The 16,164-nt window shown below is 48.0% G+C and overlaps 1 protein-coding gene across 1 annotated transcript in view; it reads left to right on the top strand.

The window, feature by feature from the left end:
* The first annotated feature begins 3,366 nt into the window (after nucleotides 1–3,366).
* Nucleotides 3,367–16,164, top strand: part of LOC116982112 (supervillin-like) — a 199,414-nt gene continuing 186,616 nt past the window's right edge. The window contains exon 1 of the mRNA XM_033035437.1: nucleotides 3,367–3,599. The gene's annotated coding sequence lies outside the window, so the exon portion shown is untranslated. The remainder of the gene's footprint in view (nucleotides 3,600–16,164) is intronic.

Below are 16,164 nucleotides of genomic sequence, written 5' to 3'. Positions count from 1 at the left end.
AATTGTAACAAGTGGAGTACAAAGTGTTTCTGGCATGTAAAAGGTGGCTTGTGGGCACATGTGGGAAAGGGAACAGCTCCCTATCCCAGGGACTGTCCGACTGCGGGAGGTACAAGGCTGTCACCTGGGGTCTGTGAATCCCGGCTCACTCTGTGGGCAGTGTAGGAAGGAACTGCAAGTGCTGATTTAAACTGATGATCGCCACAAAATGCTGGAGTAACTCAGCGGCACAGGCAGCTTCTCTGGAGAGAAGGAATGGGTGGCGTTTCAGGTGGAGATCCTTCTTCAGACTCGACCCGAAACGTCACCCATTCCTCGCCATAGATGCTGCCTGACCCGCTGAGTTACTCCAGTTTTTAGGAACATAGATTTCTCAGTACACGACGTTTGGGTCTGGTGAACCATGACTGTGTGAAGGGGAGTGAATGTATGTTCATTCCTTGCCCTTCCCACCCGCGGTCCAAAGTCTACAGGCGTGGTGGAGAAACCCAATACTACAACAATGGAGCTGCGCACGGCGCTGCGTGTCCCCGCTGAACGCTAGCTCACTCACTCTGTAAATAAAGGCGACAGTCTGGCTATTCAACAGACACAACATGCTGGAGTCACTCAGCGGGGTCGGCACCAGGGAAGGGTCGGTGCGTGTTGACCTGACGAACAGCTCGGATGTGCGCGGGAAATCCGTTTGATCACTTTCTCGCTGTGTCAACTTTCCTAAAGTGACATTTTACGAACTCCCTTTCTGTTTGTTCTGTGTTTGTGTTAGTGTGTGTATCTGTGTGTGCACCTGTGTGTGTATCTAAGTGTGTATGTGTGTGTATCTGTGTGTGTGTATCTGTGTGTGTGTGAGGGTATAACTGTGTGTGTATCTGTGTGTGTGTATCTGTATCTGTCTGTGTGTGTGTATCTGTGTGTGTGTAACTGTGTGTGCAACTGTGTGTGTGTATCTCTGTGTGTGTGTATTTCTGTGTGTGTATCTCTGTGTGTGTGTATTTCTGTGTGTGTGTATCTGTGTGTGTGTATCTGTGGGTACCTGTGTGTGTGTAACTGTGTGTGTGTGTCTGTATAACTGTGTATATCTGTGTGTGTGTGTATCTGTGTGTGTGTATCTGTGTCTGTCTGTGTCTGTGTGTGTGTATATATGTGTGTGTGTATCTGTGTGTGTGTAACTATATGTGTGAGTATCTGTGTGTGTATCTGTGTGTGTATCTGTGTGTGTAACTGTGTCAAGTCATGTCAAGTTTATTCATCACATATACATCCGAGATGTGCAGTGAATTGAAAAGTGGCAATGCTTGCGGATTTGTGCAAAAAACTACAAAACAGAATGGAACAGAATCACATATTCACATACTACATATTTGTGGGAGGGAAAAAAGGAAAAAACAGCAAATTTAAAAAGACACCACACAACAGTAAATTGGTACAGTAAAGTTAGTCCCTGGTGAGATAAGAGTTTACAGTCCTGATGGCCTCTGGGAAGAAACTCCTTCTCATCCTCTCTGTTTTCACAGCATGGCAACGGAGGGGTTTGCCTGACCGTAGCAGCTGGAACAGTCCGTTGCTGAGGTGGAAGGGGTCTCCCATGATCTTGTTGGCTCTGGAGTTGCACCTTCTGATGTATAGTTCCTGCAGGAGGGGGGGAGGCGAGTGTAGTTCCCATAGTGCGTTCGGCTGAACGCACTACTCTCTGCAGAGCCTTCTTGTCCTGGGCAGAGCAATTCCCAAATCAAATTGTGATGTTTCCGGACAAGATGCTTTTCACAGCCGCTGAGTAGAAGCACTGAAGGATCCTCAGAGACACTCTGAAATTCCTCAATTGCCTGAGGTGGTAAAGGCGCTGCCTTGCCTTACTGTGTGTGTATTTGTGTGTGTGTGTGTCTGGGTGTGTGTAACTGCGTGTGTCTTTCTGTGTGTGTGTATCTGTGTGTGTGTATCTGTGTGTATGTGTATCTCTGTGTGTATGTAATTGTGTGTGTATCTGTGTGTGTGTAACTGTGTGTGTATATCTGTGTGTATCTGTGTGTCTCTATGCCTGTGTGTACAGTATGTAACTGTGTGTGTGTATCTGTGTGTGTGTGTGTAACTGTGTGTTATGTGTGTATCTGTGTGTGTGTGACTGTGTGTACCTGTGTGTGTGTGTGTGTAACTGTGTGTGTATCAGTGTGTATATATCTGTGTGTATGTGTGTAACTGTGTGTGTGTATAACTGTGTGTGTGTATCTGTGTGTGTGTGTGTAACTGTGTGTTATGTGTGTGTGACTGTGTGTACCTGTGTATGTGTGTGTAACTCTGTGTGTGTATCAGTGTGTATATATCTGTGTGTATGTGTGTAACTATGTGTGTATGTAACTGTGTGTGTATCTGTGTGTGCAACTGTGTGTGTAACTAACTGTGTGTGTGTATCTGTGTGTGTAACTGAGTGTAACTGTGTGTGTCTGTGTTTGTGTGTAATTGTGTGTGTGTGACTGTGTGAGTGTATCTGTGTGTGTGTAACTGTGTGTGCATATCTGTATCTGTGTGTGTGTAACTGTGTGTTTGTGTGTGTATCTGTAACTGTGTGTATGTGTGTGTGTGTATCTGTGTGTGTGTGTATCCGTGTGTCTGTAACTGTGTGTGTGTGTGTATGTGGGTGTATGTATGTGTGTATATATGTATGTGTGTGTGTATGTGTATGTGTGTGTATCTGTGTGTGCGTGTGTGTAACTGTGTGTGTGTGTATATCAGTGTGTGTGTATTTGTGTGTGTATCTCTGTGTGTGTATCTGTGTGTGTGTGTGTTTGTGTGTCTAACTGTGTGTGTGTATCTGTGTGTGTGTGTCTGTGTGTGTATCTGTGTATGTGTAACTATGTGTGTGTGTGTGTGTAACTGTGTGTGTGTGTATGTTTATGTGTGTATCTGTGTGTGTGTGTAACTGTGTGTGTATCTGTGTGTAACTGTGTGTGTGTGTGTAACTGTGTGTGTGTGGAACTGTGTGTGTGTATATGTGTGTGCTTATCTGTGTGTGTGTGTGTGTGTGTGTGTGTATCTGTGCGTATGTGTGTGTGTGTATCTGTGTGTGTGTATCTGTGCGTGTGTATCTGTGTGTGTGTGTGTATTTGTGTGTGTATCTGTGTGTGTGTGTGTATTTGTGTGTGTATCTGTGTGTGTGCGTAGTATGTGTGTGTGTGTGTGTGTCTGTGTGTGTGTGTGTGTGTGTGTAACTGGGTGCATCTTCTCTGTAGACAACGGGGAGAGTGCTGTGCTGTGGTTTCCTGCCTTGGTGCGTGCGGGCGGCGCGGTGCTCTGAGGGTTAATGTGAGGGGTGTCCTAGCTGAGAGGGAGGAGAGCTGCAAGCGCCTGCGGGAAATAAAACCGTCCCTAGCCCAGCAGCGGCGCACTGTACACCCACCGCCTGCTCACACGGCCAGCCAAGCGGCGCTGCTGCAGTCGCAGCCAACTCAACGTGTGTAAGTGTTGCAGGTTCCCGTGTCAAGGTTCACATTCGCCCTGTGATCGTGCGGCCAGGCAGCCCCGGGTGCCGTCTGTGTGCGGCTGGGTCTGTGTACCTGGTCTGGCTCACAGTACAGCCCGACACTGGGGATACTCGCGGTGGAAAGGTAACATTTATTTGCAAGCACTTGCATGCTGGTGATCTGCCTCCGTAATGTGTTGGTATTGAGATTTAATTAGATGCATCCGACTGCTTTAAATATATGCAAACCTGTTTAGCCGAATTCCTGAAATGTATTTGGTGTCTCTCAGTCCATGTGATGTTTCTAGACGGTTATTTAGTTTCTGCGTTAGTTGTGTTGCTAACAGGTAGACCGGGGACTGAGTGATTGAAGTCAGTGGAGCAGAATAACGAGAGTCGTTTATAGAGTGAGACGCAAAAAACTCACTCAGCGGGCCAGGCAGCAACTCAGAGAAAAGGAATAGGTGACACTTCATCAGACTTTGTCGACTCAGTAAAACCCAGAGCGGGGATGTGATGTTTAGGAAGGAACTGCAGATGCTGCTTGACACAAAGTTGCTGGTGTAACTCAGCGGGACAGGCAGCATCTCTGGGGAGAAGGAGTGGGTAACGTTTCGGGTGGAGACCCTTCTTCAGCGAGGTGTGATGTTGTGGTGTGTGTGTACGTGGTGTGTGTGTACTTGGTGTGTGAGCTCGGCGGGACCTGATGCACTGAACGCCGCCCCATTGCCGGCTCACGTCGCCAGGCTGATGCACCCTGACCCCGCTCAATAGGGATGAAGGGCCAGGACTCAGTAACACCCGCTGGCAGCCCGGGTCAGATCCGGCACTCTCATTCACTGAAGATCGACACAAAAAGCTGGATAAACTCAGCGGGTCAGGCAGCATATTTGGAGAGAAGTGATGGTGATGTTTCGGGCCGACCCTTCTTCAGACATGAGTGTCAGGGGAGAGGGAAACTGGAGAGGTGGACGGTACTTGGGCCAAATGAATGAAAGATATACAAACGATGATCAAGGAAAGATGGGGCCCACAATGGTTCATTGTTGGCTGTGAGGAAGCTGCTAACCAGTTATACAGACAGAGGAACTCAACAGGACGACAGTATAACGAGGGTTGAGAGAGATGGGGTGCAAGGGTTACCTGAGGTTAGTGAGGCCAATGTTGATACCGCTGGGTTGCAAGCTGCCCAAGCGAAATACGAGGTGTTAAACCAGTTGCATTTTGCAATGTAGCAACGACGTGGTGATTGTCACTGACATCGGGTGAGTTTGTATTTGAACAATTCGCCCTTCCCCAAACCGCCCGTGGTTTCAACTGGGGCGCAGCGAATGAACGAGGGGTGTGATGCTGTTCACTGATAGACGGGGAGACCCAGAGAGAAGTTCACTCGGCCCACCACCCCAACCCCACCCTCTTCCCACACCTCACCCCAACCCCTACTACCCCCAACCCCACCCCAAACCAACCCCACCCCTATCCACACCACACCCCAACCCCTACCGCCACACCAGCCCCTACCCCACCCCCTACTCACCCCTACCCCCACCCCCTACCCGCACCTCACCCCAACCTTACCTACACCTCACCCCAACCCCAACCCCCACCCCCAACTCCACCCCCAACCCCCACCCCCAACTCCACCCCCAACTCCTACCCACACCCCCAACCCTAACCCCAACCACCCGCTCGCCGCTCCTCTCCGCACTGGCCGAGTGAAGAGCATGGAGCAGCAACTGGAGCAGTGAATGTGGACACGGGCAACTGCAGGTTAACACAACCACGACCCGTCTATAGCTGGCACCCTGAGGCGGGCGCCTTGCCCTGCGCTAACTTAGATGTTTGGTGATGCAATGTCAAACCGGTTGCCGCACATTTGAGTGTAGGAAGTGCAGGTGCTGGCTTAAACCGAAGACAGACACGAAGTGCTGGAGTATCTCAGCGGGTCAGGCAGGCAGCATCTCTGCAGAGAAGGGATGGTCTGAAGAAGAAGGGTCTCGTCCCGAAACGTCACCCATTCCTTCTTCCCAGGGATGCTGCCTGACCCGCTGAGTTACTCTAGCACTTTGTGTCTGTCTTGCCACACATTTGACCCAGCCACTCTCTGGCGCCGGCACCTGAAGCTGGAGAGAGTCCCCGTGTACTTGCGCTCCGCGGCTCTGCTGCGAGCGTTCAGGAGTGATTCACGGGGAGAGAGTGTGTGTGTGGGTTGGAGCGCAGGGAACTGGGGGGAAGGGGAGGGGGTTGTTGGGGGCGGGAGAATGAGCACTAGCTCCCCGGGGTCCCTACTCTCCTCTCCCGGGACGCTGCTTCCTTTCACTCCGCTGTGAGTTGCCGTCTTTGGTCAGGATGGGACCGGGGTCTGTGATCTCTCACAGATGGACAGGGAGAAAGCCGCTTGCAGTTCCCCAGTCTGGTGCTGACCAAGCCATATTTTACAATGCAGGAAGGAAGGTGCTAGTTTATACCGAAGATAGATACAAAATACTGGAGTGACAATAGACAATAGGTGCAGGAGTAGGCCCTTCGGCCCTTCGAGCCAGCACCGCCATTCAATGTGAGCATGGCTGATTATCCCCAATCAGTACCCCGTTCCTGCCTTCTCAGCGGGTGAGGCAGCATCTCTGGAGAACATGGGTAGTTGATGTTTCGGGGTCAGGACCTTTCTTCAGACTGATTATGGGGGGGGGGGGGGGGGGGGGGGAGCTGGAAGCGAGATGGGCAGCACAAAGCCTGGTGGGTGATAGGTGGATACTAGTGGGGAGGGAGGGGGATGTTGCTAGGCAGGTCGATGGACAAAGGCTTTTTTCATTTTATATCTTTTCATTTCTGACCTTTATCTGATCTTTATCTGCCTATCAACACCCACCTCCCCACTCATATCCACCTATCATTTGCCAGGCTTTGTTCTGCTTCCACCTCTCTTCCAGTTTTCTCCCATCTCCCCCACCACAATCGGTCTAAAGAGGGGTTACAACCCATAACGTCACCTATCCATGTGCTGCTTGACCTGCTGAGTTACTCCAGCACTTTGTGTCTTTTTTTGTAAACCAGCATCTGCGGTTCCTTGTGTCAGAAGGAACGGCAGGTGCTGGTTTGTACAGAAGATGCTCTAGTAACTCAGCGGGTCTGGAGAAAAGGAATAGGTGATTCCACCATCTTCTCCTACCTTCCCCCTTTTATCATGTTAGTTTCTCCACGACTCCCTGGTCCCCTCTTCCACAGTGTTGCACTACTTGCTGCAGCTGTGGCCCAGTAAGTAGGCAGTCAGGGTTCAACCACTCGCTACTGGGTTAACATATGATGAGCATTTGACGGCACTGGGTCTGTACTCACTGGAGTTTAGAAGGATGAGGGGCGACCTCATTGAAACTTACCGAATAGTGAAAGGCCTGGATAAAGTGGATGTGGCGGCGATGTTTCCACTAGTGGGAGAGTCTAGGAGCAAAGGACACAGTCTCAGAATAAAAGGACATATCTTTGCTTGGTCAGAGGATGAAGCAAGATTCATTTGCTCTTCTTCTAATCAAGTGTTTTTTGTAATTTAGTAACATCACCTATTCCTTTACTCCAGAGATGCTGCCTGACCCACTGAGTTACTATTTGTCTATCTGCAGTTTCTAGTGTCTCTATGTCCAGTAGGTGTTGGGTGGAGAAACCAAAAGGTGATCAACAACTGTGGAACCACAGCCCATGGAAGTCCCAATCTACATAACAGGGAAATAATGTGAATGATTTTTTTTCAATTATTAAAGATGTAATAGGTGTCAGATTAGGAAAAGGGGAAGTACAACGAGACCTGGGTGACCTTGTACATCAGTCACTGAAAGTACGTATGCAGGTACAGCAGGCAGTGAAGAAAGCTAATTGCATGATGGCCTTCATAATGAGAGGATAGGAGCAAAGAGCTCCTTCTGTAGTTGTACAGGGCCCTGGTGAGACCACACCTGGAGTATTGTGTGCAGTTTTAGTCTCCTAATTTGAGGAAGGACATTCTTGCTATTCAGGGAGTACAGCGTAGGTTCACAAGGTTAATACCCGGGATGGCTGGACTGTCTATGATGAAAGAGTGGAATGACTGGGCTTGTATTCACTGGAATTTAGCAGGATGAGAGGGAATCTTTGAGAAACATATAAAATTACTAGACCAAGTGCAGACCCGTTGGGTCTGTTCCCCCAACGTGCGGTTGTGGGGGGGGGGGAGGCGGCATGCAGCGTCACACACACCAACTATTCCCCCCCCCCGCACTCACGCTAATTACCCCCCTTGATATTATATTAATATTATTAATTTGCTCCTTATACCCCATAACCACCCTATCTACTGACGCATGGCCCCCAACTTGCAGTCACATCTAGTGAAGGGGGGGGGGGGGGGGGCGGGGGTAGAGAGTTAGGGCAGAGAGAGAAGGGGCAGAGACAGAGAGAGACCGAGAGAGACAGAGACAGGACAGAGACCCAGAGAGGGGCAAGAGGGAGAGGGGGGTGGAGGAGGAGAAGAAGAGGAGGGTGGGGAGGGGGGAAAGGTGGGGGGGGAGGGGCGAAAACGAGGGTGAGAGAGTGAGGGGGGGGAGGGGGGACGGGAAGGAGAGGGGAGAAGGAGGGGGAGAGGAGAGGGGGAGAGGAGAGACCCTAAGAGGGGGGTGTTGGCTGAGAGGGGGGGTGAGCAGGAGGGGGTGGGTGAGGGAAGGGGTAGGGGGTGTGTGGAGGGAAGGGGGGTTTAGGGGAGGGCCTGTGGGGGAGGGGAGAGTAGGGGGAGAGAAAAAGAAGGGGAGTAGAGAGAGACGGGGAGAGGAGAGACGGGAGGGGGGAGGAGGAGAGGGCGGTGAGAAGGGGGGAGGATAGAGAGAGCTAGGGGGAGAGGAGAGAGGGGGGAGAGGAGAGGGGGGGACGCGGAGGAGGTGAGGGGGGAGAGACGATGGGGGATGGGAGAGAGGTGGGGTGACAGAGGAGGGGAGAGCGAGAGGGAAAGGGAGAGAGACCGGGGGAGAGAGAGAGAGAGAAAGAGAGAGGGATAGGGAGAGAGAGAGGTGGGGGAGAGAGAGAGAGAGTGCCTTTTTACTTCAACCCAAACCCTCCAAACAACCATTTGCAGGCAGTGCTTTTTTACTCAAACTATCCATATTTTCATTTTCAAACCACATTAAGGGTACTTACTCACAGTTGTGTGAACATTTGTTCAGTGTCATTCAGAGCTCAGAGTGCCCTCCAGCTTGCAGAGACTGATTGAGGCACACCACTTCCTGGTTTTATAGTCCCTCCCCCTCCCTCCAGCAGGGGCAGCAGAGAGAAGGGTGAATTTTTTTAAAACATTAATTTCTCTCTGATTTTTCATCAATGGGAAAAATACTCTGGTCTAGGAAGGCAGACGTGGGCTCTGATCGAGGTGGCCAAAAATGACGGCCGTAGGTGGCGGCGTTCTCTCGGAAATCGCAGCACAGATGGCCAAAAGCGGTCAAGAACAGAGATTTAGTAATATAGATTAAGGGATTGGACACGCTTGATGCAGGAAATGTGTTCCCGATGTTGGGGGAGTCCAGAACCAGGGGCTACAGTTTAATAGGCCATTTAGAACTAAGATGAGGAAAAACTGTTTTACCCAGAGTTGTGAATTTGTGGAATTCTTTTCCTCAGAAGGCAGTGGAGGCCGAATCATTGGATGCATTCAAAAGAGAGTTAGATGGAGCTCTTAGGGCTAGCAGAATCAAGGGGTATGGGTAGAAGACAGGAATGAGGTACTGATTAGACAATAGACAATAGGTGCAGGAGTTGGCCATTTGGCCCATCGAGCCAGCACCGCCATTCAATGAGATCATGGCTGATCATCCCCAATCAGTACCCCGTTCCTGCCTTCTTCCCATATCCCCTGACTCCGTTATTTTTAAGAGCCCTATCTAGCTCTCTCTTGAAAGTATCCAGAGAACCTGCCTCCACCGCCCTCTGAGGCAGAGAATTCCACAGAATTCTGATTGTGGATGATCAGCCATGATCACATTGAATGGCGGTACTGGCTTGAAGGGCTGAATGGCCTACACCTGCACCTATTTTCTTTGTATCATACGAGGCCTGAATGAAGCTGAACCAGATTATAAATGTCAAGTGAACTCTGATATTAGGTTACACCCTGGTAATTGCTCCCTCTGTGTGTTATTTTGAAAATGTATATGTTTAACAGTTGAGTTGATGCCATTTAGTGTGTTGTGTTTTGTTGGCTCTGCCTCTGGAAACTAACTATATGACGTGGGGAAAGTGCCAACAGGCTTTTTGACTGGCTGATTATTTTTGTCCTTTGCACTGAGGGTCTGAGCAGGAACACCTCCAGTATTGGTACTGTGCAAGCCATGTTGAGCGTCAGTCATGGCGAGGTACTCTCACAAGAAGAGCACATCAAACAAAGCTAAAGCACACTGTTTAGTCACAGTCATAGAACCATAGTGTATGGAAACAGGTCCTTCAGCTCAACTCGTCCATGCTAAACAAGATGCCACATCTAAGCTCAATTTGCCCGCATTTAGCCCATATCCCTCGGAACCTTTCCTATCCATGTACCCGTCCAAGTGTCTTTTCAATGTTGTTATAGTACCTGTCTCAACTGCCTCCTCTGGCAACTCGTTCCATATCCCCACCACCCTCTGTGTGAAAAGATTACCCCTCCGGTTCCTATTGACGTTTTCACCCCCTCGCCTAAACTTACATCCTTAGGTTTGTGTTTCCCTTCCAGACAGTTGCTGATTCTGAGAGTAAAAACTGCAGATGCTGGAAATTGAAAACAAAACCAAAACATGTAGTGAGTGCTGACCAGGTCAGGCAGCATCTGTAGGAGTGACATTGAGGTCGTGTGTCGGGTCAAGGACTCCTCATCAGAATTAAGAAGGTGAAAAGAAATTCAATTTAAAGTTGGAGAGAGGATATTAGTGTATTTTCACATGTACTGAGATACAGTGTTCTCCAGGACTGTTGAAGGTGACAAGTTGATCAGGGTCACCATGTTGACTGGACCGAGGTGTTCTCCAGGAAGATCATACCACATAATAATAATAGTGCAACGGGTAATGCAAAGAATAATGAAACAGAGCACAGAATATTCTGTCACTGCTACACTCTTAGTTTGTTGGTTTAGTTTATTGTCATGTGTACCAAGGTACAGTGAAAAGCTTGTGTAGAAAGAAACTGCAGATGCTGGTTTATACCAAAGATAGGCACAAAGCGCAGGAGTAATATGGGCCTGTCCCACTTAGTCGATTTTTCAGGCCACTGCCGGCAACTGTCAAGTTACCGGCAGTCGCCTGAAAAACCGGCGTCTGGAACGGTGACTGTTAGAGTGGAACACGCACACATCGCTTCCTTCACCAGCCCGTTATGCAAGCGGGGGACAGGGCAAGCGGGGGAGCGCTGTCTGGGTGAAATTCACACAGTGCAAAGCCAATGTGATACAGACACACACCACGATGAACAGGAAGGTTGGCGCTGTAATTAAGACGGTGAAAGTACAGTGTACGGGAAAAGAGATGGGGGGGCGGGAGTGGGGGAGAAGGAGTGGGGACAACTTTTAAGAAGCCAGAGATGCACGGCTGTGAAGCTCGGCGGACATTTAACATTACCGGTCGGTTGTCCTTGGTTCTTAAAACTACAGCTTACGTTTTTGTTTCCCCAATGAACCAATGAAATTCACCGGTCAACACCGGCTGCAACCTACGAGAGCTTACGACAACCTTCAACACCTGGCAACCCACTAGGACCTCCTGGCAACCCACCTACGGCACGAGAATGCTCGCTACTCTCCATGGCGGCTTCATTCTGGTCGCCGCTAATTTTTCAACATGTTGAAAAATTTGCGGCGACCATAATGAGGCCACGACTAGTTTCCAGAATGTGGGAACTCCTCACGACCATGAAGGCGACTACTCGGCAACCACCCGCGAACATGTGGCGACTGCATAGTCTCCTGCAGTCGCCTAAAAAGACGCCTAAGTGGGACAGGCCCATAACTCAGGCAGCATCTCTGGTGAAAATGGATGGGTGATGTTTTGGGTTGGGACCCTTCTTCATCCATCCTATTTCTCCAGAGATGCTGTCTGACCTGCTGAGATACTCCAGCAGTTACTCCTGTGTCTACCTACTGTGAAAGGCTTGTTTGTTGCGTATTATCCAGCCAGTGGAACGACTACACATAGTTACAATCAAGTCATCCACAGTGTACAGATACAGAATAAAGGAAATTATACTTGGTGCAGGATAAAGTCCAGTTAGTCCAAGAATCTCCAATGAATGTCTAAATGATAAAATAAAGTGAAAGGGGCAAACAAGGTCGACTGAGAGATCATAAACATCCTTAGTTGATGAGAGGTCTGTTCAAGAGTTGGATGTGAGCGGGGAAGAAGCTGTCCTTGGGTCTGGTAGTAATTGCTGGGCCCAGCATGCAAGGATTCCCCTTGCTTCAGCACCACATGGAGAGGGTGGGTGGGGAGAGCAAAGGAAATCTGTGACAGACCAAAGTTAAGGTAACAAATATAGTAGTTGGAGACTGAAGAGTAATATTACACCAATTGTAACAGAGGTACCGCCACGTTTGTGGAGCGAGGCAGTGATTGATAAGGGCCACCTGAGATTATTAACTTCAATGTTCAGCATCATACCTCCAGATACAGGGATAGTTTCTGCCCAGCTGTTATCAGGCAACTGAACCATCCTACCAACAACTAGAGAGCAATCCTGAGCTACTATCTACCTAATATTAGACCCTCGGACTATCTTAGATCGGACTTTACTGGACTTTATCTTGCACTAAACTTTATTCATGTTATTCCCTTTATCATGTGGATGGCTCTATTGTAATCATGTGTTGTCTTTCTGTTGACTGGTTAGCATGCAACAAAAGCTTTTCACTGTACCTCGGTACACGTGACAATAAACTAAAACTACCCAGAAAGAAAATGAGGTGGTTTTCCTTGAGTTTACATTGCAGTAAAGTAGGGCTTTGAAGATAGGGAAGTCGGAGTGTGAAGAATAATGAAGATGACAAGTTGATCAGGGTCACCATGTTGACTGGACCGAGGTGTTCTGCAAAGCCTCATTCAAACTGAATCTTGTTTCTCCACTGCGGAGGCGGTCTCGTTGTGAGCATCTAAAGCTAACCACTAAATTAGAAGAAATGCGAGTGATTTGTTGCTTCATCTGGACGCAGTGTTTCCTTGCCTGGATGGTGGGAAGCGAGGGGTGGATGGACGGATGTCCCATCTCCTGTGGTTACATGGAGAGTAAGTATTGTGTGAAGGGCAGTGGTTGGAAGAGTGGTCCAGGGAGTCATGGAGAAACCAGAACAGTTTGGAGAGGATGTTTGCACTAGTGGGAGAGAGAACCAGAGGGCATACCCTCAGAATAAAAGGATCTACCTTTAGAAAGTAGATGTGGAATTTCTTTAGCCAGAGAGTGGTGAACCTGTGGAATTCATTGCCATAGATGGCTGTGGAGGCTGACATTGGCTATGTTTAATGTGCAAATTGCCAGATTCTTGATGAGTAAAGGTGTCGGGAGTAATGAGAAGAAGGCAGGAGAATGAAGTTGAGAAGGAAAGATAGATCAGGCACGATTGAATGGTGGAGTACACTTGATGGGCTGAATGGCTTCTATAACTTATGAACATGAATGGTGAAGGGGTAGAATTCTGCTGGAGGTGGTGGGGACCATGGAAAATTATCAACTGAATGCGGAGGCTGATGATGTGAAGGTCGGTGAAGTGGAGGTTGGGGAGGTGAAGGTCATTGAACTGATATGTAAGAAGAAGGGAACCCTACCATTGTTCTTGTCAGGAAGAGTGAATGAGAGCAACAGTGTGGGAGTTGCAAGGGCCAGGATGTCAACTATGGTGGAACGAAAGTCATAACTGGATTACTGACGCAAGGCTGAAATACCTGGATGGGAAGTATCCTGTCGTGCAAATGTAATGGAGATGGAGAAACTGGGAGGATGGATCGCAGTCCAGCATGTTGCGGTAATGGTCATCGACCCAGATATCATAGATCAGACATATCACAGAACGGTGCAGCACAGTTTAAGTTTCAGTTCAGTTTATTGTCACATGTACTGAGGTACAGTGAAAATCTTTTGTTGCTTGCTAACCAGTCAGCAGAAAGACAATACATGCTTAAGACACAGGACCAAGACCAACTCTTACCTGCTTGCATATCTCTCCATTCCATATCTCCCCATTCCCTCTATATCCATTTCATTCACATCATCCATAAATTGAAGTGGTTGGGGGAAATGCATTGAGTGTTCCTGTGCATGGAAAGTGGAGCCTGATACACCAACAAATAGTCTTGGTAAATCGAAGATGCCCATCTCTAAAATACACAGCCTTCACAGCAACAGTGTATCTGAATCACAACTGCTTCATCATGTTTTGATGGCAACAAGGTGCTTTGAAGTAGCCCGAGGTTCTTAAAATGTTACAGAAATAAAGGCTTTATTTCTTTTCCAGATGTTCTACGCTTTGTAGCTATTGTGACAATGTTATGCTGAACAGATTGTGGATTGTGGGAAACTGATGCTACAACCATCCCTGTGTCCTTTCTGTTCCGTATTGCCATGCCTTCATCAGCTCAAGCTGGCCCCAGAGGCGAGGCAGACGCAGTGGGGTTTGCCTGCCATCCACGGCTCGTTCTGGAGGTCTGGGAAAGGTTGGGCTCTTTGCCCGCTTTGGTCACCCCTTCACGAGACATGAGCTGAGGAAAGACCTGATAGAAGTATAAACAATTATGGGCGATACAATAGCGCAGCGGTGGAGCTGCTGCTTTACAGCACCAGAGACCCGGGTTCAATCCGGACTCGCTGTCTCTACGCAGTTTGTTCATTCTCCCTTAGGTTTTCTCCGGGTGCTCCGGTTTCCTCCCACACTCCTAAGACATACAGATTTGTAGGTTAATTGGCTTTCGTAAACATTGAACATTGTCCCTAGTGTGTAGGATAGTGCCAGTGTATGGGGGATCGCTGGTCGGTGTGGACTTGGTGGGCACAAGGGCCTGTTTCCACGCTGTATCTCTAAATTAAAATTACTTGCAAGGGAGATTGTTGATCTAAATTGTCCATAAACTGAATGGATTAATAAAATGTTTGAGGATGATTAAGTCAGCTATATTACTGTGGACTAGAATTGAATTTGGCCCTGTATGTTTCAGCTTTCCAGTTTCCTTCCCATTTGGAAACCAAATGGAATTTTACGACAATCTGGTAGTGTTATGTCACACGTAAATTATACTGCATTTTCTAACATTCCAGATTACTTATATAATCTTTTATTTTACTCCCCCACCCTCCCTCCTAAAATCAGTCTGAAGGACGGTCCCGACCTGAAATGTCACCTTTTCATTTCTCCAGAGATGCTGACAGGCCCACTGAGTTACTCTCGCATTTTGTGTCTATCTTTAAGATTACTTAAATAATTGGATTTAAAATATCCCTGTTACCACTTTGGAAGTCATTTACTCCAGACTCTGGATGAAGGTTATGGGCTTGTAGACTGGCACAGCCTACTGCCTTAGCCACAGCTTAGCCTTGATGCCAGGAAGCATTTCATTTACATCATCTGTTCAATGGCACTTTGAGTTTAAGTGTGAACAAACATTTTATCTTACACTGACATTGACACCGACACTGATTAATTAACCCATGAAATTAATTGATTATCATATGATTAGGTGATAAGGAGAAATTTATTTCGTCAGAGGGTGGTGAATCTGTGGAATTAGTTGTCACAGAGGGCTGTGGAGGCCAAGTCAGTAGATATTTTTTAGGCAGAGATTGATAGATTCTTGAACAGTGCGAGTGTTAGGGTTATGGGGAGAAGGCAGGAGAATGGGGTTGAAAGATAGATCAGCCATGATTGAATGGTGGAGTAGACGATGGGCTGAATGGCCTAATTCTGCACCTATCACATGAATTTATGAAACCAAATTTTTATTCTTCCCATTTTCTTATCAACTACTTTAGTTTAGTTTAATTTATTGTCATGTGTCCTGGGGTACAGTGAAAAACTTTTACCGTTGTGTGCTATCCAGTCAGCGGAAATATTACAATCAAGCCGTCCACATAGTACAGATACAGAATGAAGGGAATAACGTTTAGTGCAAGATAAATTCCCGTAGAGTCTGATTAAAGATAGTCCGAGGATCTCCAATGAGGTGGATGGTAGTTCAGGACTGCTCTCTAGTTGGTGATGGGATGGTTCAATGGCCTGATAACAGCTGGAGGAAAAACTGTCTCTGAATCTGGAGGTGTGCATTCTCACACTTCTGTACCTCTTTCCTTTTGGCAGAGGGGATAAGAGGTAGTGACTGGGGAGAGACTCGTCGTTGATTCTGCTGCTGGCCTTGTTGAGGCAGCGTGAAGTGTAGGTGGAGTCAATGGAAAGGAGGTTGGTTTGCGTGATGATCTGGGCTGCATCCACAATTTTCTGCAATTTCTTGTGGTCTTGGATAGAGCTGTACTCAAACTATGCTGTGATGCATCCCGATAAAATGCTTTCTATGGCGTAAATGTAGAAGATGTTGAGAGTTGTCAGGGACATGCTGAGCTTCCTAAACCTAAAGGAAGTAAAGGCGTTGATGTGCTTTCTTGTCCACTGCTTCAACAAGGGTGGCCCAGGAGAAGCTGCTGGTGATATTTACTCCTAGGAACTTGAAGCTTTCAACAATCTCTACGTTGGCACCAGC

The sequence above is a fragment of the Amblyraja radiata genome, chromosome 16, assembly GCF_010909765.2.
Source record: "Amblyraja radiata isolate CabotCenter1 chromosome 16, sAmbRad1.1.pri, whole genome shotgun sequence".
NCBI classification, from domain to species: domain Eukaryota; kingdom Metazoa; phylum Chordata; class Chondrichthyes; order Rajiformes; family Rajidae; genus Amblyraja; species Amblyraja radiata.
The sequence above is the reverse complement of the archived record's forward strand: the minus strand, read 5'-3'. Positions and strand labels throughout refer to the sequence as shown.